Source organism: Tyto alba, unplaced genomic scaffold (assembly GCF_018691265.1).
Source record: "Tyto alba isolate M040663 unplaced genomic scaffold, T.alba_DEE_v4.0 Super-Scaffold_20000042, whole genome shotgun sequence".
Classification (NCBI taxonomy): Eukaryota; Metazoa; Chordata; class Aves; order Strigiformes; family Tytonidae; genus Tyto; species Tyto alba.
The window spans coordinates 152,981-180,468 of NW_024881293.1; the positions used below are offsets into that span (position 1 = coordinate 152,981).

The 27,488-nt window shown below is 43.0% G+C and overlaps 1 long non-coding RNA gene across 1 annotated transcript in view; it reads left to right on the forward strand.

Annotated features, from left to right (window-relative positions):
• The window catches only part of LOC116962687, a 43,615-nt gene extending 16,796 nt beyond the window's left edge, over positions 1-26,819 (forward strand). Inside the window, exon 2 of the long non-coding RNA XR_004407729.1 lies at positions 25,495-26,819. This is a non-coding gene — a long non-coding RNA (uncharacterized LOC116962687). The remainder of the gene's footprint in view (positions 1-25,494) is intronic.
• The last annotated feature ends 669 nt before the right edge of the window (positions 26,820-27,488 follow it).

The following is a 27,488-nucleotide window of genomic DNA, read 5'->3' on the forward strand; positions in this document are numbered from 1 at the left end:
CCTGCAGTGCTCATTTCCTCAGAGAGCTTGGTCTGCTTACCCCAAGTCACCTAGCACTAGGGTCTTACATGTGTCCTTACCACAAGCTGCACATACAGTTTCCATCACTGGAGAAAACCTGTGCTTGGGATTCCATGATGACTAACTGGGGCTGTGGGGATCCATGCAACCACTCCCTCTGCACCCTTGAGCATATGCATTTTGTCCCTCTTTCCCTCAAGATCTTGCATGTTCTGCCTTTGCTTTACTCATACAGAAAGGGTGTGGGACCTGTTATTTGGTAGGAGAAGTCAGCATCAGTGATATGGTTAAATTACTGGTCAGATCCCTGTTTGATTCCTGCTCTCTTCTACCTTCCTTCAGAACATCACATGTTTCAGGGCCAGAGGGAACAAGTGAGTCGATATAGCTTGGCTTTGTACTAGTACAGACTATTGCATTTTGCCCAAATGTCATGCCCAGAGGCTTCAACTATGCCTCATTTTCTCCAGAGAGCAAACTTCTGTGCACCACAGATGGTGAGGGGCAGAGACCAATGTGCAACCATCAGCCAGGTGTTGTTATAGCAGAGAATAACTAAGAGTACCTGGTTACTAAGAATAACTAGGAATACCTGGTTGAACCCAGTGGCTGCATGGCAAGAGGTAGCCTATGAGGACCTGACAGAAAAAATACCTTCATCAGATCAGTACTGATTAGAAGGAAGTCCTTCCCTCCCTTCCTCACTGTGCTAATACTGGCTTATAGAGTAAGCCCAGAAGCCAGAACAAGGTACACAGTGCTCTGTGAAGGAGGAAGTTACTGTACAAATCCCCAAATACATCCCTCATAGGGGATGGTAGCAATTAAAACAACTGAACCTCAATTACTCCTTCAGACCTTCTGCCACTAAATCCACCCACAGCTGTGCAAAGGATGCAGAGCACTGAGGAAGCTGGAGGAGATAATCATAGACTGTCAGTCACTTTAGTTCTGGCTGCACCCCTGTGCAGTGAATGTCACCTTGAATGTCCCCCCCTCATGCTTAATCATAAAGATATGCATTGTCTCATTTCTGGGTAATGTTGTCTTTGGCATACTGTGATGGTTGACCATAGTTGATCACCAGCTGCTGCCCCAACTTACTGGGAAGCTAACACTGACATGACATCTTCATGCTGAGCTTCACTCCTGATACAGGAAAGCACCAGATTTACCCTGTCATATGGAGTTCCATGCTTTCATATTGGCCCGAGGGAACTGGAAGCTGTATTTTCAGGACAGGTTAGAGTACTCTGATAAAGGCCATCTCAGCCTTTCCCACTGACATCGATGCTCTTTATTGTGAAATACTTAACTCTTGCCCAACATTGCAGATCCAGCCAAGAAGATCCTGCAAGAGCCAAGGGAAGAAAAAGGAAAAAAAATGGGTGTAAGTTAGTTTGGCTAAACAAGTCTCCATCACAAAATCCATCTAGGGTGAAAGGAGAATGGTCAACAGGTCAAAATTCAGCAGTTACCAACGATGAGGAGACTTAGAACGATGACCTGCATTTCAGAACAGAGGCATAGCTTACCATTCTGCCATTACTACTGCCAGAGGGGGCTCAGAAGCAGAGAACAAAGGAGAAAAATAATTCTTGCATATAGCAGTAAAGACCTCTGTGCTGAGAAAAAAACTGCATTCATCCACACTGTGGTCTTAGCCCAAATGTTCCACTTGGGCCAGCTGATTGCTCAGGTACAGGCTATTTGGTTCCTATCCAGCCCAGGGAAACTGTTTGGAAACATTTTGACATGTTCCTAATTAGTTTTCAAGTATGTCATTGAAGACCCTAGGTTGGCTTGAAACCTGTGTGAATTTTTTCAGCAACACTAATGACATCAGTGGCGCTGCACTGATGTGCACCTGCAGAGTCTCCACCATTTGTTAGTAGCTTTGCTCCTCCTGACCCCTTTCTGGTTCACTGTAAAGCTGTATTGTATTGTATTTCAACAGGAACCACTTTAGCTGGAGATACCTTTCCTCCTATATAGGCCCTTTTTAGCATTCATTTAATCCTAAATACTCTTCCAGGCCTGAATATGTTTCTTACATAGAGTCCACCTCACTCCTGTTGTACAGCTGTCCTGCATGAATACTAATATTCATCACAGAGCTTAAAAGTGCCTTATGACTTAATAAAATCTGTCTCTGATAAGGGGAGAGATCTAGACAGGAGTCAATTCACACAGCAGAAGAAACTGTACTTCTAAAGCACCTAAGAAACTTATCAAGCCATTTCCCATAGGAAACCAGTTCCAACTGCATGTCAGCAAGCAGTAGGCTAAGACAAAAGTAGATCAGTTTGTTGGATAAGTTACACACTGTGGACAGTAGGATGAAATAATTCTGGGGTTTCTTCCTGTGACAGGAAAATTTAAGACCCAGGTTACCTTAGGTCATATAAAATTATTTGTTACAAAATAAACTTTTATCCTGGCTTACTGAGTCCTGAACAGCATGGAAAAGGGGAAGGATTCGGTGTCAGGTATCTTAGAGCTGTAAGGAGTTAATATATTTATAAGCACACTCTCTAAAAAGCACTCAGTAAGGATGTGTAAGGTACCTCACAAATAATTCAACGTGTATACAGAGCCTGAAGCAGCCTAACTCATCCATGTCCCCTGAGAAGCACTGAAGACAATAAGGATGGAGTGGGTGGGGGAAGCAATGGTCTCACAGGAAACATAACGGAGCTATGATAGCTGAGAAGCAGAGATTTTGCCAGCACTGGACTTCAGCCCATGTCCTTTGGTAGTTTGTAAACTGGTAATCAAAATTAATGCTTACTGCAGCACCACTGTTTTCTGTGAGCAGCAAGACTGTTGAACACTCAGACCACACTGTGGTCCTTCTTGTGGCACAGTATAAAGGTCCTGGCTCTACTTGGTTGGTGCAGAGATCAGTAATTCTCATAAATGATTTACAGATTATTTCCTTGATTTTACATTTACAAGCAGTAAAAGGAATAAATTTACCTTGCTCACTCACAAAGAAGCACCAATGAGTGGGACTGGCACCTGAAATAAATAGCTAACAGCACAATAACATGAACAAAAATACAATAAACTCATGGAATGTGTTTGATAAAAAAAAAGATTCCTTTTAATTGATTCATGCAACTAACACTCAATTTGATGAACCTGTCATTAAGTCCTCAGTGTAACTTTGTGGCTGGTTGTGTTAACTCCTTGACTGGGACACACAATTCACCATGTGAGTATAATAAGTCTCAGATATGGCTCCCAAGTCATGTGCAAGAAATAAAGCCAAACTTCACCATACCTTGTTTCCAGACTTTCTGGCCCTCACATAGTCAAACTGTAGGTGAAAGTCACTGCTAGAGGCATCACAGAACGTCTGCATAAGTACCTGCAAATCAGGCACTTATCTCAACAAATTTCCCTTGTGGATTCCTGTTCTACCAGTGAAATCTTCTATGTCTGCATTTCTCTGAGATACTTGCATGTACAGCCCCTGCTACACGCTAGAGATATACCTGCAAGCCTGGGGGGCTTTCAATCCAAAATAACTGAACAGAGGGTTTTTACCAGAGAGATATACCTTCCAGCCTTGTCTGTCAGTGCTCCTGCTCGCTGCCCTGCTGCCAAGCCTGCTCTCACAGCCACCAGCACCAGCCTCTGCTCAGTGTGGCATTTTAGCTACCGAGTCACTAACAATGGCAGGGTCAGAAATGGTCACTGTAATTAAGGTCTTTATTTTCCAGCACGTTTCACTGTCAGGCATGCTCCTGAACTTTTGAACTTCCCTGTCACTGAGCTAGGACTCCTGGTGTTGCTTTTCTGCTACATTTTTATCCTGTTGTTATTTCCACTTATCTCTATCACCTTGGTGCTAATGGATACCCAAAACTCACAGCTTGCAGCTTTAGGTGGTGAGATGGAAGCTCTGACCCTGATGTCACACACAGATTCCTGGAGCTGACTGTGATTGGATCACTGTGTCTATGACTTCATATTACTGGGGCTATAATTACCTCAGCTGTAATTACCTACATGAAACAAGTTCAATCTAATACATTGTACTTCATCCATCAGTTTAAATGCCCCATCACACAGGTGGTAGATCTATCCCTGCGTACACCTGATGTTTCTAAACATGATTTTTCACTGACAGTGACAATGACTTTGCACTTTTAACTGAACACTGTCACAAGTTGCCCAGAGAGGTTGTAGAGTCACTATCCTTGGAGATATCCAAAAGTCATCTGGACATCGTCCTGGACAACCAGCTCTAGGTGGCCCTGCTTTAGCAGGGGGGTGGACCAAATGACCTCCAGACATCCATTCCAGACTCAACCAATCTGTGATTTTGTTATTTTCTGATTGGTTCAGTAAAGATTTGTCAGCCCAGCCCAATGTATAGATATGCTAGTTGAGACTTATATCAGTAAGCCTGAATGACAGAGTGCAACATGTAATTAAGCTGCAGAACTCATCAAAACAGGGTGCCTTTGTTGCTGAAAATTGTCATGGATTCAAAAAGCAATCAGATGAATTAATAAAAGAAAAAAATGCCTTGTCTGTTTTTAAAAACTCTATAAACTACAGACATTAGGAGAATACACTGAGGAACTTTGAAGAAAAATTTTGTTCTATTCTTGCATCCACTCTAAGGTATCCACTACTAATCTTGGTGGGAGCTGTGTGGCCATCTGGGGTGTTCCAGCAGGACAGCATTGTTGGAAGTCAAACTGAAGAGTATCTGCGTATATCATTCATCTTAAAATTAAACTCCTCAGGGAAGGCTAGAAATAAGAGATTACCCTCCAAGTCAAGACTTTAGATCCAGCAGAGCAACCTAAAGCCTGCAGGTTCTGTTGAGATTACCCAGCACTCCACTCCTTGCCTAGGGGTCTTTTTTGGACACTTCATTTTCTTTGACCTGGTCTCATACTCAGAGCACTGCTCAAGCAGGATGCTCTCAGTTATATCATCTGTGTTCTGTACCTTCTTCCATCCACTCCCACATTTTAAGGTAAGTTGCACAGAATTGCATGCAAAAAAATGCAGGAATTGAAGCCCTAACTGGAAAATGATCTCTGCTGATTCAAGGTTTAAAGCAAGCATCAAGCAGTGCTTTCCCTTCACCCCAGATCCAAAACAAGATCGAAAACACCAGAATTTGCATGATGGTTTAGAACAGTAAGAAATACATCTGGACAGTGGTCCAGAGGACATCACCTGAATGGGAAGTCAGACTGAGGCCCCATCGAAGTCTGCACAGCATCTTGAGGCTCATCTATTTTGTTTCAGGTGGAGTAATCTGTAGCTGACCTTCAGTCTAGCACTGAGGTGGAATCCAAGAATCCATGTCCCAGAACTGGCTTCAGCTGTCTCTGACCCATGCCAGGAGAGGTGGTGGCCTTCCCTGCTGCGGGAGCAGGTGGCCATGGAGAGTGTACATGTCATTGATTCCTGCAGTTCTCCCCATTCCTGGGATCACTCCCTTGCCACATAGCAGTGCAAGCTTCTGTGCTCACCTCCCAGTGATTAGTCTACTGCATAATCTTCTGTTGCCCTCTATCCCTCTAGGCTGTGCCTAGAGACAGAGCAGGCTCAAGACCTCTACATGGGATCATCTGAGTTAAAAGCAGTGGCCAGCTGTGATGGTAGGGGCCAGGGGGTGCCACTGGACTTCCTGTTTGACAGAGGCTATGAGTATGATTCACAGAGTGAGGATAGTCTTGTAGGGTCTCAGGGTCTGAGTCAGCAGTAGTAGGAGGGGACCAATGATGGGAGGTCATGAGGGTGTGGTGATGTGAGGAACTGGGGTGTGGGAGTTAAGGTCTGTCACTGTCCTTCAACCACTCCTGCCCTACCCTCATCTGCTGGAATAAGATGCCTCTAAGATTGCAGTTAGATTAATCTGTGGCCAGCACACAGCTCTCAGCTAATTTTATATTGGGGTTGTGGAGACTGTCTTGTCTAACTGGTACCTTCTCTCTGAGTCCTGGTTTCCTGCACCATTAGCCCCTAGGAGAGTATGAGGTTAGTTTAGTCTTCAAAGATTCATGAATGACAACTTAAGCCAAGAAAAATGCTTTCCCAAATAGTCTTTGAGACATTTTGTCATGAACCCCTTGCTGGAAGGATTACATTTACTATCTGGAAATGTTCCCACCTCTCATGTAGGTTCAGCTGTCACAAATTCCTGATGTGCCAAATCAAAGACTTCAGAGACTGTACATCTTTCCTAGCTCTGTGCCCAGGGCTTATTGGAATAGTATGATATGATCTAAAGCTGATCACAGAATCACAGAGTCACTGACCAGTTTGAGGTTGGAAGGGACCTCTGGACATCATCTTGTTCAACCCCTCTGCTCAAGCAGGGCCACTTAGGGCTGGTTGTCCAGGAACATGTCCTGATGACTTTTGGATATCTCCAAGGATAGAGACTCCACAACCTCTCTGGGCAACCTGTTCTACTGCTTGGTAACCCTCACAGTGAAAAAGTGTTTCCTGATGTTCAGACAGAGAGACCTTGTTTCAGTTTTTGTCCCTTGCCTCTTGTTCTGGCACTGGGCACCACTGAGAAGAATCTGGCTATGTTCTCTTTGCACCCTCCCTTCAGATATTTATATACACTGATCAGTTCCCCCCTGAACCTTCTCTCCTCCAGGCTGAACAGTCCCAGCTCTTTCTTCACATAAGAGATGCTCTGGTCCCTTCATTATCTTCATGGCCCTTTATTGGACTCTTCAATATGTCCATCTCTCTTTAGAGTTTGCCAGTGAGTTGAGGGGCTGAGCTGATGAGAAGAAAGGGACAGTGCTCACCATGGGATTCCTCCCTCCCACCACAGACCCCAGCCATGGGTTTTATACCACAGCCAGCACTGGTTTCAAGGGACCTGGCCACCACCGTTCAGGGCCTCAGTGTTCACTCAGTGGGTTTCTGCATTCACACTGCATGCAATGCATTTTGTGAGCAAGGCATCTCACTGTGTGCAATGCATCCTACGAGCAATGCATCTTGCTGTATGCAATGCATCCTGCAAGCCTGCAGGGCTCTTTGGGTGAAACAGGAGCGTTCCCAGCTGCTCCACCATTAGTGGAGGCTGACCACAGCCTTGCAAAGTCAAGCAGCTCTTCTCTGCCTTTCATGCACACCAATAATCTTACCCTCCTTCCTGGCTAGAAACAGATGGTATGAAGAGGCGAGGTGACTCCTGCAGCTCTCTGCTCCTCACACACCTTCCTATGCAGATCAGTGGCTGCCACCCAGCAGCCTCTTCTCCAGCCCATCCTCTCCACTTGAGGACTCTGGCTGGATTGAGACAGCTGGATTGCACACAGCAAGTCTGACACTGAGTGTCAGAATAAACATGTTTGGACCTGGCACCTTTATGTGATTTCAACAAACAGAGATTTGGCTTCGGTGTGACAAGTCCTGCTCTTCCCTTTCATCAGGGCATGCATGGATCAAGGTTTTTTCTCACTGCTCAGGTTTTTCAAAGGCTCTACATCAAAGCCAGCCCTTGGTTCCCTCTGTTTCTTTAATATATCCCACAATGGTCTTGTTCAATCATAGAACTCTTTTCAGATTTTTTTCTTTTTTCTCTCTCTCTCTTTTTTTTAAAAAATAATCTTTTCACTTGGGGGCAAATAGATAAGGGAAAGTGGTTGTCAGGGGAAGGAAATTTCTTCCATAATATCTCTTTAGTGTCTTGCTTATCAAAGCAATGGAAAAGAAGCACCAAGGAAAATGTAAGCAGATGGATGAAATGTTTCCTTTTTTTTTTTTCTCTCTTTTTTTTTTTTTTTTTTTTTTTATGTAGCTTTGGAGATGTCCCTTTGCTTTCTCACTCTCCTGCTAATTGCCCCCACCTTTAATCTTCAAATCTGCAGCTGGGTAACTGACCAGAATTGCCATGATCACCCATGGAATATACCTTTCATTTTTCTTCCCTCAAACTCCCAGCTTACAGGATCAGAGAAAACTGCTAAAACCAAAAATTTCCCATGTTTGTGCTAGGTTCCCTTGAGCCCAGAGGAACCTTAAGCAGCTTTAAGGCCAAAATATCCTAAGGCTCACACTTCTAATGAGAAAGATATAAATAATTTGGCCCAAACTGGGCATGCTGAGTTGCGTTAAGTCATCTAGGTCCCTGTCAATAAAATCTGTCAGATTCCACTCATCCATGGCAACCCAGTCCAGGACACCTTCTCCAGGGTACCACTCACTTCCAGACAGCTCTCTTCTGAATTTGCTATCCTTTGCCATTTGGTTTACCTCCTCTGGAGGTTCCTCCCTCCTGACATGAAACTGGAAATTTTCTCCAGACTGCTACAACCATTGCATGTTATACCACCTTAAGTTTCCATCCTAAATCCAGATGGCCTGTGAATTCATCCCTGTATTTCCTTGGGCCACCACTATCCAATTAGTTAAAACATCTCCTTCCCAGGTAGTCTGAATCCCCTAAAATATTTACAGATAATAGTCCTATCTCTTCCAGACCACCATTTTCTTTCTGAATGAAGCATGTCTTCTAGTATGCTCTCCTAATAGACAGTTCTTCTCCTGTGATAGCCTCCCACGGGATGTATCTTGGGTGGGACATGCAGTCGGTGTGCTGATGCACTGGGCAGGTGTCCTTACCACACACCAATGTAGAACAAAAAAACAGATGAACATGCACCAAAGCTAACTCTTCCTCTTGTTCCCCAAATGGCAACACATCCTCAGCCCAGATGGGGCTGTATTAGCAAGAGCACAGCGGGATGGATGGGGGACATGGGCTACTCCCATCTGCTCAGCACTCCTGGGGCTGCATCTGGAGAACTGTGGACAGTTTGGGGGCACTCCAGTACAAGGGGGATGCCAAGAAAGCCTGCAGAGTTCAGTGAAGGGTCACTAAAATACCCGATAGTATTGAGTTCAAGGTGTATGAGGGAACTGGGGCTGTTTGATCTGGCTAGGGAAGGATCTATAGCAAAGGTATGGTGAAAAATTTCTGGCCCTGGAGATATTTTAAACTTGATTGGACAAGACCATGAGCGAGCTCATTTGACTTTGAAGGTAACCCTGGGGAGGGATCAGGAGGATAGATTAGAGGCCCCCAGAGGGCTTTTCCACCCTTCTGTGACTCCATGACAGTAAAAGCCAAGGTGTAGGGCAGACCACACTCATTAGCTCATGCAGATGCCATCTTCACAGTTCTTCTGCATAGCTGTTTTGGCTACATTTGTCACCTAGAGCATGCCTGACTGGAGGTGTAATGCATTACTGCTTGAGAGGTTTCTAGTTCATTACATGTATACTTCGCTGGGTCAGTAGGAAATGCTTCCTCTTACCCATTGTAAAGATTACACAAGACTTTTGTGGTCATTTCTCACACAAGTTCACCCAAATGAAAGTGCCAGGTGATCACCCTCTAAGAGCATGGTTCCTGTATTTCCTGCAAGATGTGCTGTTTGTATTCCTCTCCTGAACAGCACCCAGCTGTTCCTGTTAGGGATGCCAATGCTATGCCAGCAGGAACTGTCATATCATGCAGGGACCAACCCTAGTTCTTCCTACATAACTTATCCCTGCCAGTGGCTCTGCCTGACCCTGTTCTCCTAGCTGATAGAGGAGGCCATGCTGGGGAAAGCATCCATTTCTTCCTCTGGTTCCCATACATAAGCCTTTATAGAAATGTAGTCTTAGAGAAAGAGCAGACATAGTGAAGAGCAAAAGTTGGAAGGTGAGATGACAAGAATTTACGGTCTTTCTATGCCACCTCAACATTAGGGAACAATCTGTCAGATCAGTTTTTGGGTCTGCATGCATAACGACAGCTGCTGGGAGTTTAGGGCTGTGGAGTTATCAGTGTGGGTAGGGTAAAGGGGATCCTCAGCAGTCTGTGTGAAGGGTCTGGGTTTAAAATCAGGGCTATATTAAAGCAGTGAGACATTGCTGGATGTAGAGTGATGAGAGCAGAACAGAAGCTTGCAGAGGGTGGGGAGGGTGTTATTGGCTTTTCCGATCATCCTGTTGTCATAAACTGCCTCTAGCATACTAGTGTTCTCATCTACAGGTACACAGCCTCTGGCTCTCCAAGTCCATCCCCAGAGACTGGCCCAAATCCAGAATAGCTCTATTTGCTCAAATAGGCCCTTGAGCAATTGCTCAAAACTTGTCTTGGACTGGGATCAAGCACTGTGACAATACATCCTAATGTTACATCTTATCACAGGTTAAACCAGTCCAGGCAGGAAAAATATCTTAACATTAACAATCTACTTCCCTCCCTCATTCAACCCCTACCATAAAATCTGACAATTTCTCTTGATAATTTATTGGTATCAGAGAAAATCAAATATTCTCAGATATACACAAAATATTTCAAAAGCACTAAGCCACTAGGAAAGGGTTCAGCAGGGAATCTCCAGCCCACCAAGACTTTCTCTTTCTCCAGGTGAGAAGCAAAGCACTGCTTCACCAGTTGTGCCTTTGGCAGTTATAGTCCCACGTTTGTTGTCATTTTAAGGTATGCTTGCCCTATGGGTACAGCTTATAGTGTCCATGCAATTGTCATCAAAGTGTTTCTTTAAGCTGATCCCTGCAAGTGCTGAGTGCTGAGGTCCCACTCCAGGCTGCCATGCACAGCATGAAACAAGGACACGCACTTTCCCACCCAGCACCTGAGAGAAAGAAAGTTGCGTGGGGTGGGATTCACAGTAGCCACATGATGACTGTAAGGGTGGCACAGCCAGCCAGTGATATGCACAAACATGTCTGAAAATCTTGTTTTCCTGGATTTATGACATGTCTCTCAAGCTAGAACTCAAAAATGCCAGGCTCTTCTGGTGTTGGCTCTGTGACTCACTAAAGTGTAGCTGGAGGTGGGGGCAGCATCAGTGTCTTGTACAAAAGCCTAATGGGCAGAACACATGCCTGTGAAAACTCACCAAAAAGCTGCTTGTGATCCCCAAATTCAGAGTTACCCTTCCTCAGGACAGTGCCGCAGCTACTAGGAGGGTGTCTAATAGGTGAGGGGTATGTAGCCAATCACTCTGCTGTGAAGGTGGCCACAGTGTTCCTAGGAATGTAAGTGACAGAAATACAAAAGAAGAGGCAACATGTGGCCAGGCTGTGTAAATTTGACTTCAGGGATTTCAGCTAGGAACTGTAAGAAACTGAGGTTTCTTTGCTTCCCACTGGTTGTCAGGTGGCAAGTAAATACTGTGCAGAGACAGAGAGAGCAGGAGTCGGAACCAATCGTAAGTCTGTCCAGCAAAGCTCCCTTGTACCTGCTTTGCTGGCAGGCTGGGGAATTTGCAGTCCCACAATGCAGCATGAGCCATCACTGATTCAGGAGTACACTACTGGTATGTGTGGAACATGGGTAAAAGCCAGAATGGCTTGAAACCTTTTAGAAGCAGAAAGAAGATGAAATAGCAGTGGCCTGGAAGCACGATGGGAGGGTGGAGGGGACTGCCTGCAAATGAAGCTCATGTATAATTCCCTTCTCCAAAGCTGGAAAACAGGCTTCAGCTGATCTCTCTCCTGCTGGCTAAGCAGACACAACAGCAGAGTAGAGGAGGGTCTCCTGCCCTGAGACATCTTCCTGATGAGAGCACAAGACATCTTCCTGATGAGAGCACTATCAACGGCACAAAATTTTTGTAAGGTTCAAGTATAATTTCCTATTAAAAAGGTTTCCTTGATTATTTCCCAGCTAACTAAAAACCTTTGCAGTAGCCCAAACATCACAGGAGGAGTCAGAGGGAATGGCTGTGAGGACAGCACAGAGCAGCCCCATCTCCTAGATGTTTGGTTAAACTGTTCCTCTCCCAGCATCAGTCCTCTTGCTAGCCGAAGCTACTGCTGCGTCTGAGCATGGGACAGAGCATGTGTTCTCTCTGGCAGCCTTATTAGGCACTTGCAAATTATCAAATATCGTCTGCAGTCCACCCATGGTCCCTCATCAGATCCAGTTTCTCCTGCTGCCACAGGAAGTGTGGACAACACATGCAGAGTGGGCAACACAACCACTCAACAATAATTCTATTGTTATTGTCATGGTCCCTCAGTTTCCCAATTTCTTTCATGCTGAGGAACAAATGGGATAACATCCTTCTGCTCCAGAAGTTAAAAAGAAGTGATTGCTTGGTACACAGGACTCAAAGTCCTCTAACAAGACATAATCAAAATGGTGTTTGGAATTGGTACTGTGCTCCAAAACAGGGAACATAAATTCTCCCCTGCCTTTCCATCACCAGCTATAGATTCTGTGCAGTCTCCATCCCTTCAATGGAGACCTGCCATCTAACAAAGTGTCAAATGAAGAGTGAACAGGAAATCAGATGAGACATTTCCAGGCATGTTGAAGAAAATAAGACATTTCTATCAGCACAAACTCTTCCGCCTTCCAGAATATTACTGCCTTCCAGAGTGACTGTGTAAATCTCTGCCACTCACTCACTCTGTGACTGGCTTTGGAAACAGGCTTCTGGAAATCTCCAGTGGGAACATATCATTAGGCACACCAAAATTACCCATAAGTAGGAGTGATGGAGAGACATCTGACATGACAGGATAGAGCAGAAGAACCCATGGTACCATCAGTAGTAGCTATTGTGAAAGGCTGGGGAATAGCTGGAAACAATTTTTTTCACTATTATCACTTACCATATCTCCTGAAAATTTGCCTGACTAGTCATCTTGCCTTCTATTAAGCCTCTGAATGGGTGCAAAGAGAAAGGGACAGGACCTGGCAACTGTGTAAAAAAAATAGCCGATCCCATAACCTGGCAGGAGTTAGGAGACTGGGACAGTGTGGGCAACGGATCAGCCAGTGGTAAAACAGATGCATGGAAGCAGAGCAAAAGAATGCAAAGACCCTAGGAAGAAATTCCTGGGAAGAAAGGCAAAACAGGAGACTGAGCTAGAAAAGTAAATGCCTGGCCCTGAAAACAAGGGAAAAAATTAATAATTGGACAGGAAAGAAGGGAGGCTCAGAGTAAGGAAAGCTAGCCACATGCAGGGGATCAGAAATACAGAGAAATCATGTTAGCAAGGGTCAATATTTCACATACTCTCCTAATCACATCTGCCTAGCTCTTTCAGCAGGAATCCAGGCCAGAGCACTGAGAATTCAACATTTCTGATAATAGAGAACCCCAGGCTCCTACACAGGTTTGGCTTTGCAGCTTATTAACTGTGCTGGGAGAGGGGGAAGTGGAGGATGGACAGGAGTCAGGAAGGTGAGACCCCCTCTCTTGGAGATGATATGATGTGCGCATCCGTGTGGGGAGGAATTACCTTGGACCAATAAGTGCAAGGTGTTTTCACACTTAATGCGTTTCCCCAAGGTCTCCAGCAAAGGTGTCAAGGTGAATATCAAGCAGACCTGAGGAGCCCCAGGAACTGGGCTAAAGAGGCAGTTGCCATGGTAACAGAGTGGCTTATAGGTAGATGATATTGAATGATATGTCACATTCATAAACTCACTGCACTGAGGCAGCATCTCAGAGGAGCCATTAAAGCAAACCCAAGACAGAGCAGAGAGTGAGCTGGGGCTGGGGCTGACCTGCTGCCAAGCAGTGTTGGGTTGTACATACAGACACGTGTGTTGCATCGGGGTGCTCCAGGGAGCGGGCACAGATTTCCTGCATGTGGGCATGGTTGTTCTTGCGGGCGTGCTTGCAGCTAGGAGGGACACACAGGGCTGGGCTGTTGCTGTTCCTGGGGTTTTGTTCCCTCAGAATGCACATTGCAGGTGGTGTGCTAGAAAGCTCATGACCTGATGTTTTGTACTTTGGCAGGGGAGTACAATTCTCACACATAAACACAAGTGATGTCCTGAGCTGCAACCAGAGCTCTGTCACCAAATCACACTGTGCCTAGGGCAGGTCACAGAAGCAGCTAGCCTTTCTGATTTGATACATTCAAAACAGTACAAATACTGCTGGAGTCACCAAAGCACAGTGATTTGATTTTAAATGGCATTGATTTCCTTCATATCAGGACAGAGACAGACCCCTTATGCTCATTTTGTGAACGGTGCCTAAATCTCAGGGATCAGAGCGATGGAGGACATGGACCTCTAATAATTCCCATGGACTTTGTCCTTCGGCTGTAAGGAGATTCTGTCTGTATATGGTGCAATGTCCCACTGAAGGACCCTGCAGATGCCAAAGACCTAGTCCATTTGACCTGTCCCTAGATATCGTGGATAGGTCCACATTCAAGACAGATCCTGGCCATGGCTGGAACAGAACAGCATACACGGAGGCTTTGGGTTTGGCTAAGGATGCTGGTTTGAAGATGGCTGCACAGAGGGAGCTTGTACAGGAATGACAAGGTCCTCTGTGCTTCTGGCTCTCATGATCCATCCTCAAGTACAGAGCAGGCTCAGGATTGGCTTTAATTTCCAAAGGAAAATGCCTCTAGCTCCATAGGACCTCACCTACTTGCAGGATTCAAGCACCTCTGCCCAGCCTCAATTATCTCTCTCCCATGCATTCAGTGGAAACAAGTTTGAACAAACCAGACTTTTTTAAAAAAAAATCTGTTTATTAAAGAGATTGAAATTTCTCCTTAACTCTCTGTGTATCCAAAAATTATGGAATTATTTTGCCTCAGAACTGTTTTCAGACCAGATTTTTAAAGTCAGGTAGCAGAGGGTTTCACTCTTGTTCATTCACTACCTTAGTAGAACACCAGTTCACAGTGGTGACGGAGCAAATCCCTCACCTGTCTGAAGGGACTTGACCCAAAAAGCTTTAACACTGTGGAATACTCATGATTTTGTGGTGAGGGGTCTCTCAAATTGAAGCTGTTCCCCTTAGGGCATGGTGACAATGTGAGAAGAAACCAGTACGTAACTGACTGAGGATTTATACCTATAGAGCATTGTATGCCAACAGTAAATGGAAAGAGCAAGAAAAACCTTCTCTCTCCTCCCTGGTAGCAGACAGCCTGTGGTGAGATATAAGTTCAGAGGCTCAGGCAGAATATGGATATGAACCCAAGCTTCACACAGTCTGCACCACTGCTAACTGATGGCTTGGATGGCTTGAATTTCCTGGTTTTGTGGAAAGTGTCTATCTGATGGGAAAGAACCAACTGAGGGAGCGGGTAATGGGGCTGCTGACTGTACTGGTGCTTCTGGGCAGAGGTGACATCAGAGCTTCTGCAGAGAAGAGAAAATTACCTCATTACACCTGAAAATTGTCATTCTCCATTGTTATTCCATGTGGTATGGAAAGAGGTAGGGAAGTTCAAAAGTCAACAGATGGATCCAAATCACAATGTTATATTTCGAATTCATGTCGTGACCTAGCTCAAGATTAAGCCTGACTAAAGAGACCTGAACAGTAGCTGTTAGCAGATGATGATACCTTAATGTACCTATGATGTTTATGTTCCCTGAAGCCCACACCCTAATATTGTTCACAGGCACACACCAGAGACATACATAGAGACTGTATGGCATATATTCAAATCCCAGCTTCCCTAGGCCTAAATTGGAAAGTTGGTGCTGCTGGCACAGATCTGGACTATGTAGAATGTTATTTGCTGTCACCCTACACCATAGAACTGAGCCAAGATCATCCCAGAGATATGCATCTAGTCCCTGCTCTTTGGATGTATTTTTTTTTCCTTAGCCAATAAATGTCAGATATAAAAAGCCTAAGCAGTCAGAGAAGAACCTCAAGGCACAGTTTTCCTACTGGGTGTCATACAAGAGACTTCCTACCTGCTTGTTCCACACATCTGTGTGTTTTATGCTCCTTTTACAGCTTTAAAATAGACACACTGAGTAAGGGTGGTGGTGGGAGGTACTTGTGTTCTCCCTTCCCCAGATATTTGCAGTTTTACCTACAGATTTCAGCTGGGATGTAGCATGTAGCCCTTTGTTTCTTGGGCAGGTGCTCTGATCGCAGGACATGACACAGCTGTAAGTCTTTTATAAGAAGTCAGAGGTCTAAGTGTCTTGACATTGGAATGTTTCATGCTCCAAATCCCAGTTTTAGAAGTTGCCTAAGTACTGCTCTTGGTTAGAGACATGAACTTATATGGAGGTAACTCCACACAACCAATGTCATTGTCATCTCCAATGTATGGATGCAGATGTTCATGTGCTGAGCATCATCACTGTCACAAATCCTAGTCTCCGATCCTAATTTTTCAATATTCACTCTACTGTATGCAGATGCCCCAAATTCAGCATTACAAACTCCATTCTTGGATTTGGGCTGCTACTCCTCATGTTTGGTGGTGCTGCAAACAACAGTACTAGAGTCACTCATTAATTTAGCCAGAAGAACATTGACATGATGAGGGAGGAGTATGGCGTGAGAAGAAAGTTGAACATTAATAATAACAGAGAAGACTCTTCTGTGTTGATGGATAGTTCTAGTACTAGAAAATGTAAACAATTTTAGACTGGACTTGGGAAAATTTGTCAACTGGACTAAACCAAATAAACCCAAGACCACCTTTGTTTCTCTGTGCCCATAAAACAGCATTGCAGAACCATGAAAAGGAACTTCTTTTCCTGCTCTGATTCCAAATATTTGTTTTGAAAGATATAATATCTTTTAATAGGTATCTGTCCTGGGTATTTGTGGCAATGTTTTGGTAGCACAGGAGGAAGCAGGCATGGCCACTGTGGGAAAGGTCAGGGGCTGCCCTGTGCTGGACACAGCAACAGACCTACTGTAGGCCAAAGTTGAGCCAATAAGTTAAGTGTATGGTGCCTCCATGAAAACTTACTTAAGAAAGGGCAGAAAATGTTGGATAGAGAGAGCAGAACAAAAAGTGTGAGAAACAACAGAGAGAACATCAGAATCAGAGGACTGCTGCATGTCAGAGAAGATGTTCCCTGTGGCCAGTGGAGGACCTACGCTGGAGCAGAAGAACAGAATGAGAAGAAATGAGCTGTTATATACTGATTGCAATCCCATCCTGCGCTGCTTGTTTCACTAATGAATGGGTTGGGTGTAACCTTTGGTGGTAACAACAGGGGTAGGACAGGGGCTTGGAGTGAAGTCAATCCTGGGAAAGTGAGGAAGAATCGTGTTTTCCCTATGTGGTTTAATATTTGTCTTTTTGCTTCCCAATACCTGAATCGGTAAATATATATATATATATATATATATATATATATTATTTGGCACTAAAATAATTTCCCCAAGTTGAATCTGTTTTGCCCACGATGATATTTGTAAATCATCTCCTGTCTTTATCTCAACCCACAAGTTTTCTCATTCCCGATCTTCCAAATCCGTTTCCTGTCCTGCTGAATGGAGGAGTGAATGAATAGCTGGATAGGAGTTTAGCTGCCAGCTGGGACAAGTCCACCAGTGTCCACTCTTTGTTATCAGATGTGTAAGTCTGCCTACATCAAAAAAATGTTTTTACCAGACTTACTTTGCCAAATGTTATATACTTCTTTCTGCTAGTGCGGGCTCATCATTACATCATTAGCACAGCAGACTCTGTTTCACCCACAGCAGGTCTCAGCTGTAATGTCAGGCCTGGCTTCAGATCTCTGGTCCTAGAGCTGAGCCATACATACATCCAGGAGAAACTCATACAGTCTTCATTGGAGAATTAGACTTTGAAAGGTCAATGAGGTTTAAAGCTGTTGTTATTTAGATCTTAGCAATACCACATGATGTAAATTTTCCTACACCTAGACTATTCATTCAAAATCAGATCTCTAAGAACCCTCTATTAGATACACACAATTGTCTTTATCAATAAAAAAGTAATCCCATATATAATACAGTGTAAAAAAAAAAATATATATTTTTACCAAATATGCAACAGAATATATACACATACACACTTATTTCTTGCATCATTATTTCTCATTGAAGCAATATCTATCTCATATTCGATCTGTGTCATTACTAGAATTTTGGTTTCTAATGTACCTGAGAAACTTCTTAATTCTATTGATTGCAACTGTGGATTTTTCTCTACTGATCTTAACTCCCTTTATCAATTTTCTGTTCTCTTAAATGTCTGTTTTTCAGAGATTTTTAGGTATCTCCCCTTTTACTGTTATTTACAGCTTTGCCTTTTTCAATAGATCAGCCCTAGTCAACTGGGAGGTAGGGAGCCAAGCAGCAGGAGCTACTGTTGTTCAAAAGGAAAGACGGGCCCTGCGGAAAGAGGAATGTGGGACAGACAGATGGGGCAAGATGAGGGGCAGGTGGTTTGACTAGGATACCTTGAGGGTCTGGGAAGAGAAGAAATGGAAGTGTGCCTAAAAGATGAGATTGCTCGTGGCAGCATCACAACCTACATACTGAAGAACTTCAACAAGCAGTTTAGAAATGTGAACAACTGTTTGTCTCCTGTTGGTCTGCAGCTGTGCTTCACAGCTAGTCTGACCATGCGGGAATATCAGTAGTTTAAGGGATAAGTGACATGTTGCCACTTCACTGATCAAGGCAACGCTGTCCAGCTGCAGCAAAGGGAGGCAGGACACGTGGAAGCAGCGGAGGGAATGGAGAAATCTGCTCAGTCCAGGGTATGCACAAGGAGCAATAAAAATCAGTGCTGCACACAAAAATAGAAGGCAGAAAGAAAACAAACACTCATAAAAACAAGAAAAATCCAAAGGTTAAAGAATGTAAAGTGAAGGACAAACATCATACTGTGATATGATAGTGTCTAGGAGAAGGCACAGGTCCAGCAATGTTGTCCTTCCAACTCCCTAAGACTAATTCAAACTGAGAATAAAGAATGCTTCCAGCTGATGAAAGAATGAGGTGGGGGGATGCTGTATAACCCCCCTCTCTACACTGTGTTTCTTGAACACATCTCCTTTCTTTGCCCAACAGAGGAATCTTCTTTGGAGCCCATTGCAGAACGTGAAAAACCACAGCCCAAAGCCAAAGGAACCATTTGCATAACTTTATGCAAAATGTAGGAAACACCCCTGTAGTTCCTAGAGCTCCATTCCAATACGATCCCCTAGCGAAAAATATTTTTTATGCTCTAAGGCCACTGCCTGTCTTCTCCCTTAATGTCCTGCATTCTCCTCCTTTTCCTGCTCCTCCCTCCTGGGTAGTTGCCCTTCCTCAGTGGACCTGGCTGAGCTCTTTGGTGATGTTGTACACATAATCTGATATAAAGGCAATATGGCCCTTACCCTTTTCCACCACTGACTGCTACCACATATCCCTCTGCAATTTTCCTTACTAGAGACCATGAGAAGAAGACCAGTGTCTGTGTCTGACAGAGGGAGTGGTGAGGCTCTGATCTAGCAAAGCAGCCTGTTGTAAACAGACACCTCTGTCCAGGAAATCCTGCTTGGAAAGTGGTATACATGAAACTGAGCCAGAAACTGTAACTTGCAACCAAAAGCTCTGGGTTACAAGTTGTTTTAGCTGAACATACTGTCCGTTGTGCTAGGTCCTGCACAGCTCCACACAGAGCGAGTTATGCAAATAATACCTTAAGCTACTTTTTTCATGTCTGCAGACTGTTTATACATAGCTGTAAGCATAGAAGTATTTGAATGTAAAGGGAAAAGTATCATTTGGTTCATGTAAGGTCTGGGTGATTCACATATTACTCTAGTCTCCTTTCTTAAGTAGAGGAGACACTGTAAATTACAGAAGCCAGAAAATGCACAGGATAGCAATCCTTCCAGATGGGAAAATTGCACACTGGAAGCCACATCCCATCCACTGACTAGTCAGGTGTGCAGCGGGTTTGGTCTACCTTTTTTATTTATTATTACCTTGCAACTTAGTCCCACAAGCCCTGTACATTTTGAAAAAATATGACTAGGAAGAGATGTCTGCAAAAACAAAAGCTGCAGCAGGAGATCAGGAGTTGAAGAAGAACATATAAAAGACAGTCACACAGTCTACAGGAAGAATAATAGAAAAACTAATGGTACTTTGCAAGTAGAAGCCCATGTTTTTACACTGGGGGAACAGGCGAGTGGTGGTGGGGCTTTGTGTTGCTTGTTGGTTTTGGGTTTGTTTTTTTGGTGTTTTTTTGTTGTTGGTGGTGGTGGTGGTTGGGTTTTAGTTTTTAGTTTTGGTTTGGTTTGGTTTGTTTTTTTTTCAGAGAGTAAGATTATGGCCTTAAAATAAAGTTAAATAATTAAAAACAAATCTATTGAGCTGTTAGAAGAGTTAGCTAATCAGGGCCAAAAAATATTTCTGCACAGGATCTAACCCTAAGGCTGTTTATATAATGTCTTCAGTGGGCTTTGTATCAGTCTTTATATTTGCACTAAAAGCAATTATTAAGAAGATTACAAAGTTACCCATTGGTGTGAGGAACACTAGTCCCAGAAAAACAGTCTAATTAAGAATCAAATAATACAGCATTTAGATAAACGCAGTATAGCTTGATTGAGTCAAACCATCACAGCTCCTGAAGGGAAAAGTATGCCTTGTTAACCTGAAAAAGTTAATAGAATCAGAGTGCAAGGTGACCTAAGTGCATGTAATTTACTTGGATTTTTGAAACACATTTTATAAGGTTCCTCATAAAAGACTGTTAAGGAAAATAAATGGGTATTGGGTAAAGGAAAATGGTTCATTGGATTAATAACTGATTTCATTAAAAGATACAAAACAAAGAAATGTAACGGAAAGTTTTTAGGTTTTCCCTAGAGTAGCAGAGGTAGAAAAAGGAATTTCTCAGGGATCCAGTGTTGTTTTTTATAGTCTTTAATTAAATATTAAAAACTATGTTGTTGTCAATACCAAACATATATTTAAAATATAGGAAATATGAGATGTTTAGCTGTCTCTTGTGACAAAAGCCTGAACTGTTCATAACTTTCAGATGGATTTTCTAGGACCTCTTCCATAAACATCCAAAGAAACTGCTCTTGAAAACAAAACGAAACAAAAAAACCACCCAGATTTTATCTGAAAAAAATAATCTTAACAAAAAGGACTTTTTTTTTTTTTTTTTTTTCCCATTCTGCTCTCCAGATCTGATTCTATTCTGGGTTGGAATATCTCTATTCAGGAAAACTCATGGCAGTCACTCTTTCTGATGATCCCTTCTGTCTTTAGGAGCACATGCCTGCCACACTGACCATGGTCTCATGGTTCAGGCCAGTACCAATGCTGCCATATCATGTCCCTCCTCCTCAAAGCTTATGGAGAACTTCATCAAAATACCAGCTTCTGACATGTCCAAAACCCCTCTGGTGGAAAGACGACTTGAAGGAGAAATGCTCCTTAGAGTTTGACATCTAAGATAGCTTTAAGGGAGGTTTATGAAGTTAGTCACTGTCAGAGCAGCCAATGTTTAAGTGTAAGCTAAGGTTAGACAAGGATAAGAGGCTGTTATATTGATTCTGAGGGCTTCACACAGGTATTGTGATGCATAGGTGGTCACAAGAGCCTGCAGAAATCTTCATGGCAGAGGTTCAGGTGTGTGGTGGTGAAATTCTCACCCCTCCACCCACCCCAGTCCCCTTGGTACTAAGTATGATTACACTCACCTCCTCCAGGCTATATGCCAACCTGGAGAGATAAGGACTGCTAGTGGCAGTGAATCAGGGCGTTAAGGTGCCCCTTTAATGAGCCTGGATCCTGGCCTTCCCTATCACTCAGAAATGGTTATAACAGTCCATCATCTCCTAACAAACTGGCACACCTGTACCTGAGATGTGATCAAATGAGAACAATAACAGAGTTGCACATTCAATTCTTGTGCAACTCCTGGAAAATACCAGAATGCTTCATTGTTCAATATGGGCCTGAGAAAAGTATCTGACAAAAGTCAATTATCTTGGGCCCTATAAATTGCGACTCCAAGTGAGATCCTTTGAGCTCTCCTGGATTGCAGCGGGCCTGTGACCAGCAAATCCCCTGAGCTGGGACACCTCTCGGGTCTTAAAAATCTTAAGGTGTCATCTTCTGTCAGAGCTGACAGAAGGCCAGGGCAAAGTCAACCCTCTTGAGTCTCAACTATCAAAGCTCATTGAGGAATGCCGAGGCATTGTGAATATTCACTCTAAACTCAAGGAGGGAACTTTTACTTTGACCTAGCTTCTCTTAGTCTTTCTCTGCTTATTGGTATGTGTGGGTACATACTTCATTCTACTGGATCTGATTACTTTTGTCTCGTGTGTGCGTGTGTGCTTGCATGTTTTGTGTTTCTGTATGTGCATGTATGTATGTATTGATTTAAGACACCGTATAGTAAGTTAGAGTGAATCTTGTCATCTTTGAACCTGTAGATAAGTCACTAATTAAATTATAACATTTTTCTGAATTATTTTGTACATATTTAGACCAGTTAATGATCAAGTGTTGTTAGTTATTAATGAAATTTGATTTGCAGTTAAATCATTACTGTGTTAATACTTTCATTCTCGACAAGGTGTACCACTAGTTGTTTTCTCGGTAGTCTCTTTGGTCTTGCTGTCCACTCTTAGCAATCCACCAACACTGTGTCTGTGATACAAAGCCCATGCGGCCCAGTTCTGGACCCAGAACTGATTTATGTGCATGTATATAAGACATATGAGACAGGACAGGGGATGATGGTTTTAAACTGAAAGAGGGTAGATTTAGATTAGATATAAGGAAGAAATCCTTTACTGTGCAGTTGGTGAGACACTGTAAGAGTTTCCCAGAAAAGTGGTGGCTACCCCCTCCCTGGAAGGATTCAAGGACAGGTTGGATGGGGCTTTGAGCAACCTGGTCTAGAGGAAGGTGTTCCTACCCATGACAGGGGGATTGGAACTTTAAGGTCCCTTCCAACCCAAACCATTCCATGTTTCTATGATTCTATGATTGCTCTGTATACTCCCTCTGAGAAGGTGTTGCAACAGGATGGAACACCAACAACCTGAGACAGCGAAGTGCCATTGGTGGTGCCAGTGGTGCAATAGTGATCCAGGCCCTCAGGGAGGCAGTGACATTTGTGATATTTTCAAAAATTGTCTATAGAAGGTTCATTGAGTTTGTGTAGCACTCATATACAGGGAGTGATGCTCTTGGGGAACCATACTACATAAGCTGGCTTTGAGGACATAGCTTGCTGGTAAGCTCTTTGGGGCCTGGTCCAGCCCCTGTAAGGACCAAGGTGCAGTTATAAGAGTCAGAGAAAAATGTCATCTGCTCTTTGCACCTGCCTTTGGCCTCCCATTTGTCTCATGATCTCTGCCCTTCCCGTTCCCTCATGCAGCTCAGACCTACTTAGTCCACTCCTAGTCCTCCTGCTTCATCCTTCTCTTCAAACTGCCAGCCTACTCCTGCCATCAGGTCCTTTCAGCCTACTGAAAATTTTTTAAAATCTGTTCTGTATTATGGTAGCAAGGGTTCCCCTGAGAAAAGTAGTCTTCTTCTCCCTTGCGTACCTCTCTTCACAGTATTTACTCCTCAAGCAGAGGGACAAATTCTGATGGGAGTATTACCCTCATTCTGTTGCAAGATGTTATTGACAGCTGGAGAGACCTGGCCATCTATGCACTGCTAATATGGTGTAGAAAGCAGAAATAGGATTTACCTTTGGCAAGCTGGAGGTATAATATACCGGAGTTTGGGCACTGGTGTAGATGGTACGTACTTTGTGGCATGAGTCACCTGAAACATCTGGGTATATATGAGTACACACTAATGTAAATGTGTACCAGAAACCTGGTAGGAGAAGATCCCACTGAAGAAGATTTAGCTGCATAAAATGGCCCAGGATGACCAACCTGGGGCAATGTCAGAGACAGGCAAGGATTTCACATCTTCTGAGTGACCTCCATGAGCTGTGCATCTTGTTTTCCAATCCTTCCAAATTTCAAGCAAAACACTGGAGGCCCCAAAAGCCTCTCTGGCGAGACAACTCAGATTTTTTTAATTAAGTACCACTCATGCTCAGCATGACAATAGTTCCTACAGGTAAACAGAGAACAAGCAGGCAATTACGAAGTCCATGTCCCTGACATAGAAACTTGACAATGTATCATGTAGATCTGGGGAATGAGGACTGCTCATGGTTTCATGCTTTAAAAAAGCTGAAAGACACACCAAAATAATGTCCTCAGTATTTCAATTTCATGTGGTTCACTTAAGCTAACAGAATATTCAGAATATTGGGAAAAGAGGAAAGGAGACATTTGCAACTATCTGCACTTTAGACACTCATGAAGAAAAGCAGGATTCACTGTGGAGCTTGTACACGAGTGTTCCCTTTTACCTTTATTCGAGATGGGGAGATGTTGAGGTACAACATCTTTTATGGCAAACGATGAAAGACAAATGTGATTGATTTATTTCATGTGTCCCATTCAGAGAGGTATTGTGGAACTTACTGAATTCGAGGAAAAAAAAAAAAAAAAAAAAGTATATATGAGCAATGCTTTAGTAGAAAAGTAGAAAAGTTAAATGGTGCAAATATGGGGACTCCTGCCTTCTTTATGAAGGTTGTCAGCACTGTAATAACCACTGCTCATATGTCACAGTTATTTCCTGATACAAGAATAATGCAAAAAGGTCAATCTATTGCAGGTGTTTTCATATCATAATTAAAAATTTAAGGTTGGAAAGAACCTCTGGAGATCTCTTGATCACCCTCATACTACAAGCAGCTCTGTCTTTAATGACCCATCATATGGCTTGGGGACTTGTTCAGTCAGGTTTTGAACACCTCCAGTGATGGAGGTCCCACAGCCTTGGTGAGCCCCTCTGCTTGTGCCTGGACAGAGTTTGCTTCCCTGTTGGTCCTGGTAGGCTGAAATTGCATAGGTTTTTAGAAAACAGAAGCTTATGCGACTGCGTGAAGTACCTCTTGTTCCTGCCCATTTGCAAATAGTGTTTTTACTTCAAGTCTCATGTCTGAAATCCATCGGCAGCCTGCCACACAGCGTAACTGGAACCGGATACATCACAATATTAGACGATAAAGAGGACAGACAAGAAACTCTACTTAGATGTCCTCAGGAAAAGTAATACAATTGCAGAACTGAAGACGTTCCAAACTAAGATTATACTGAGAGGAAATACAAAGAACAGAGCCATTTGGAAACTAATAATCAAGGAATGCAGCCTCCTGCAGGTAGTAGATTTTTGTCTTCTTGTATCAGGCAGTTTGCAATCTGACCTTATTGTTGATCCAGACAAGGCTATGGCATGGAGTGTCTTGCTTTGCCACTGCATTAGCGCCTGCTTTTCTCATATACAGTAAATGTATATCTCATGGGATGGACATAGGAAACACATGCACTGTGTCTCATGATGCTTGGACAGCAGCAAACTATGAAGCATTATGGGACTACAGCCTTGTGAAAAGACAGAATGTCCCAGTACTTTCTGCACAGGGCAATGGATGCCTGCCCTCATGTTTCTAAACAAGAAACATGAAGGAAGGATTTTGATAGATTGAGACTGACAGTGAAGGAAGCCATAGCTGACATATCAGACTGATTAAAAGGTTATTTTTCTGAGGGCATGGTTAATTATGCAGACCTAGAGTAGCTTGACTATCGTAGTTATACTCACTATCATTGTTATTTTTTTGTAGGATTGTAATGCCTAGGAGTCCTGCTGGAGCCTGAAACCACGTTGTGCTGGATGATGCTTGGACACATATCATAAGCAATTTGAGACATAGCAATATAAATGGACAAGACAGAGAGTGGGAGGAGAAACAGAGGCACAGAGATAAGATGATGCTGTAGATCATTTAGAGTATCATCCATGAGTTGAAGCCATGCAGGTCTCTATTGTTCTGCCCACCCAGCTGGGTGAATGGAGAATATCCCAGCTTTGAAAAAATGCTGTTTCTCCTAATTCTTTTCCCACAATTCTGACATTTAAATCTTTTTTCCTAGTTGTGACTGGAAAAGTTGAACATTTTTTATATCCATTCTAAATCAAAATATCATTTTCATTGTCACGTTTCTGGGGTTTTTTGACATTATCCATAATAATATCTACCTTACACTGGAAGCAAAAATGTAGAATACCATGAATTTGCAAAGATCACAGAAGACTTTAGAGCTTTTGTAGAAAGCTGGAGAAAAATCCTCAACAGGGGTTCCAAGCAAGAAGAGTCAGAAAAGACCAAAAACTCTCTAATTTTGTATTATGTTATAAAGCCAGACCATCGCAGTTTAGGATATCCAAGCTGCCTTTCAGAGAGGATGGATAATTTCCAGAAAGGTAAATGGGCAGGACGAGGACTCATAACTTCAGATGATGACCAGATATATGGACTGAGAAGATATTGGACTACCAGCACAAAAGACAATGCCAAGAAGTTAACCAATACCCAGCTTCTATTAAAAGTGCCTAAGACCTGACCTAACACTTGGTGACAATGTAAGAAAAAACAAACTATCAAACAAGCTTTGAGATGCTCACATACAGGACTCAAAACAGTTATGGCACGTGGAAGTGCAAAACAGAGGCATGAAAGTCACAGAGGTACTGAGAAACCTCAGGGAAACCTCCTGCTGGAAATCAGTGTGGATGGGTGGAACGAAGTGGTGTTTTGTGTTAGCAAGAAGCAGAGCGTAGAGAGATGAAATGTTATGGCAGGGGCAAAAGAGTGTTTTGGTGCAAACCACTGTCAGGAGCGGTGGCTGGAGAAAGAAAGTCCCACTAGCCTCCTCTGTGCCTCCAGCTCCAGCCTAATCACCATTAGTGTCCATACAGTTATCAAATGTGTAAACATTAATGGGAAATATGTGAGTCTTTAATGTCTCAAAAATGAATTGAAAGATAATTACTGATTATGTTGGCTCAGATATTTTAGGTGATGGATTTGTCCACAAAAGTAAATACAAGACTGTTTCAGACCGAACTCTTGTATGGGTTAAAAGTAGTAAAATTTGTATAAAGTGCCATCGTGAACTGACTTTTCTCACTTTAAATTTCAAAATGGACAAAAGTAAGTCCAGAATAAAGGTTTTGAAGCTTAGAAAAGCAAACTTTGAAATCTAAGGAAATGAATTATTGAGTTTGACTAAACAGCTCTGGGATCTGTGTGCAGAAAATGCATAGGTACTTAAAATTCAAGATTCAAAAGGGAGAGAGAGCAATGAGAAGAAGTATGTTTCAGAGGTTATAAACTGCAAAAAGAAAGTAAGAATGATCAAAAACCTACCTCACGTAGGAAATTAAAATTATTAATAGTAAATGGTGCTTAATTCACAGAAACCAAGGAGAACAAAAAGAAAATTAGGACAGTTACATGCTTGAGGCAAAACTAGATCAGAAGTTACTTATCTCTAAGAGTGAAAATCTTATTTACTGCAGTTAACAGCATCAACAGTGTGATGTCAAGGGTATGAACAGGACTACCAGTGTAAACAACAGTAGGACACTAGGCATGACATCATCTGAGGTGAAGCCACTATCTCTCTTGGTTCAAGTGAAAAATGAAAAGCTGATTCTTACCTAGACCAGTAGCAGCATTGGTACACAAAATGACAAATCAAATAGGGACAATATATAACAATTATGTAAATCAAGGATAGTCTTCATAATGGGAGAGCAATAAATATAACACTT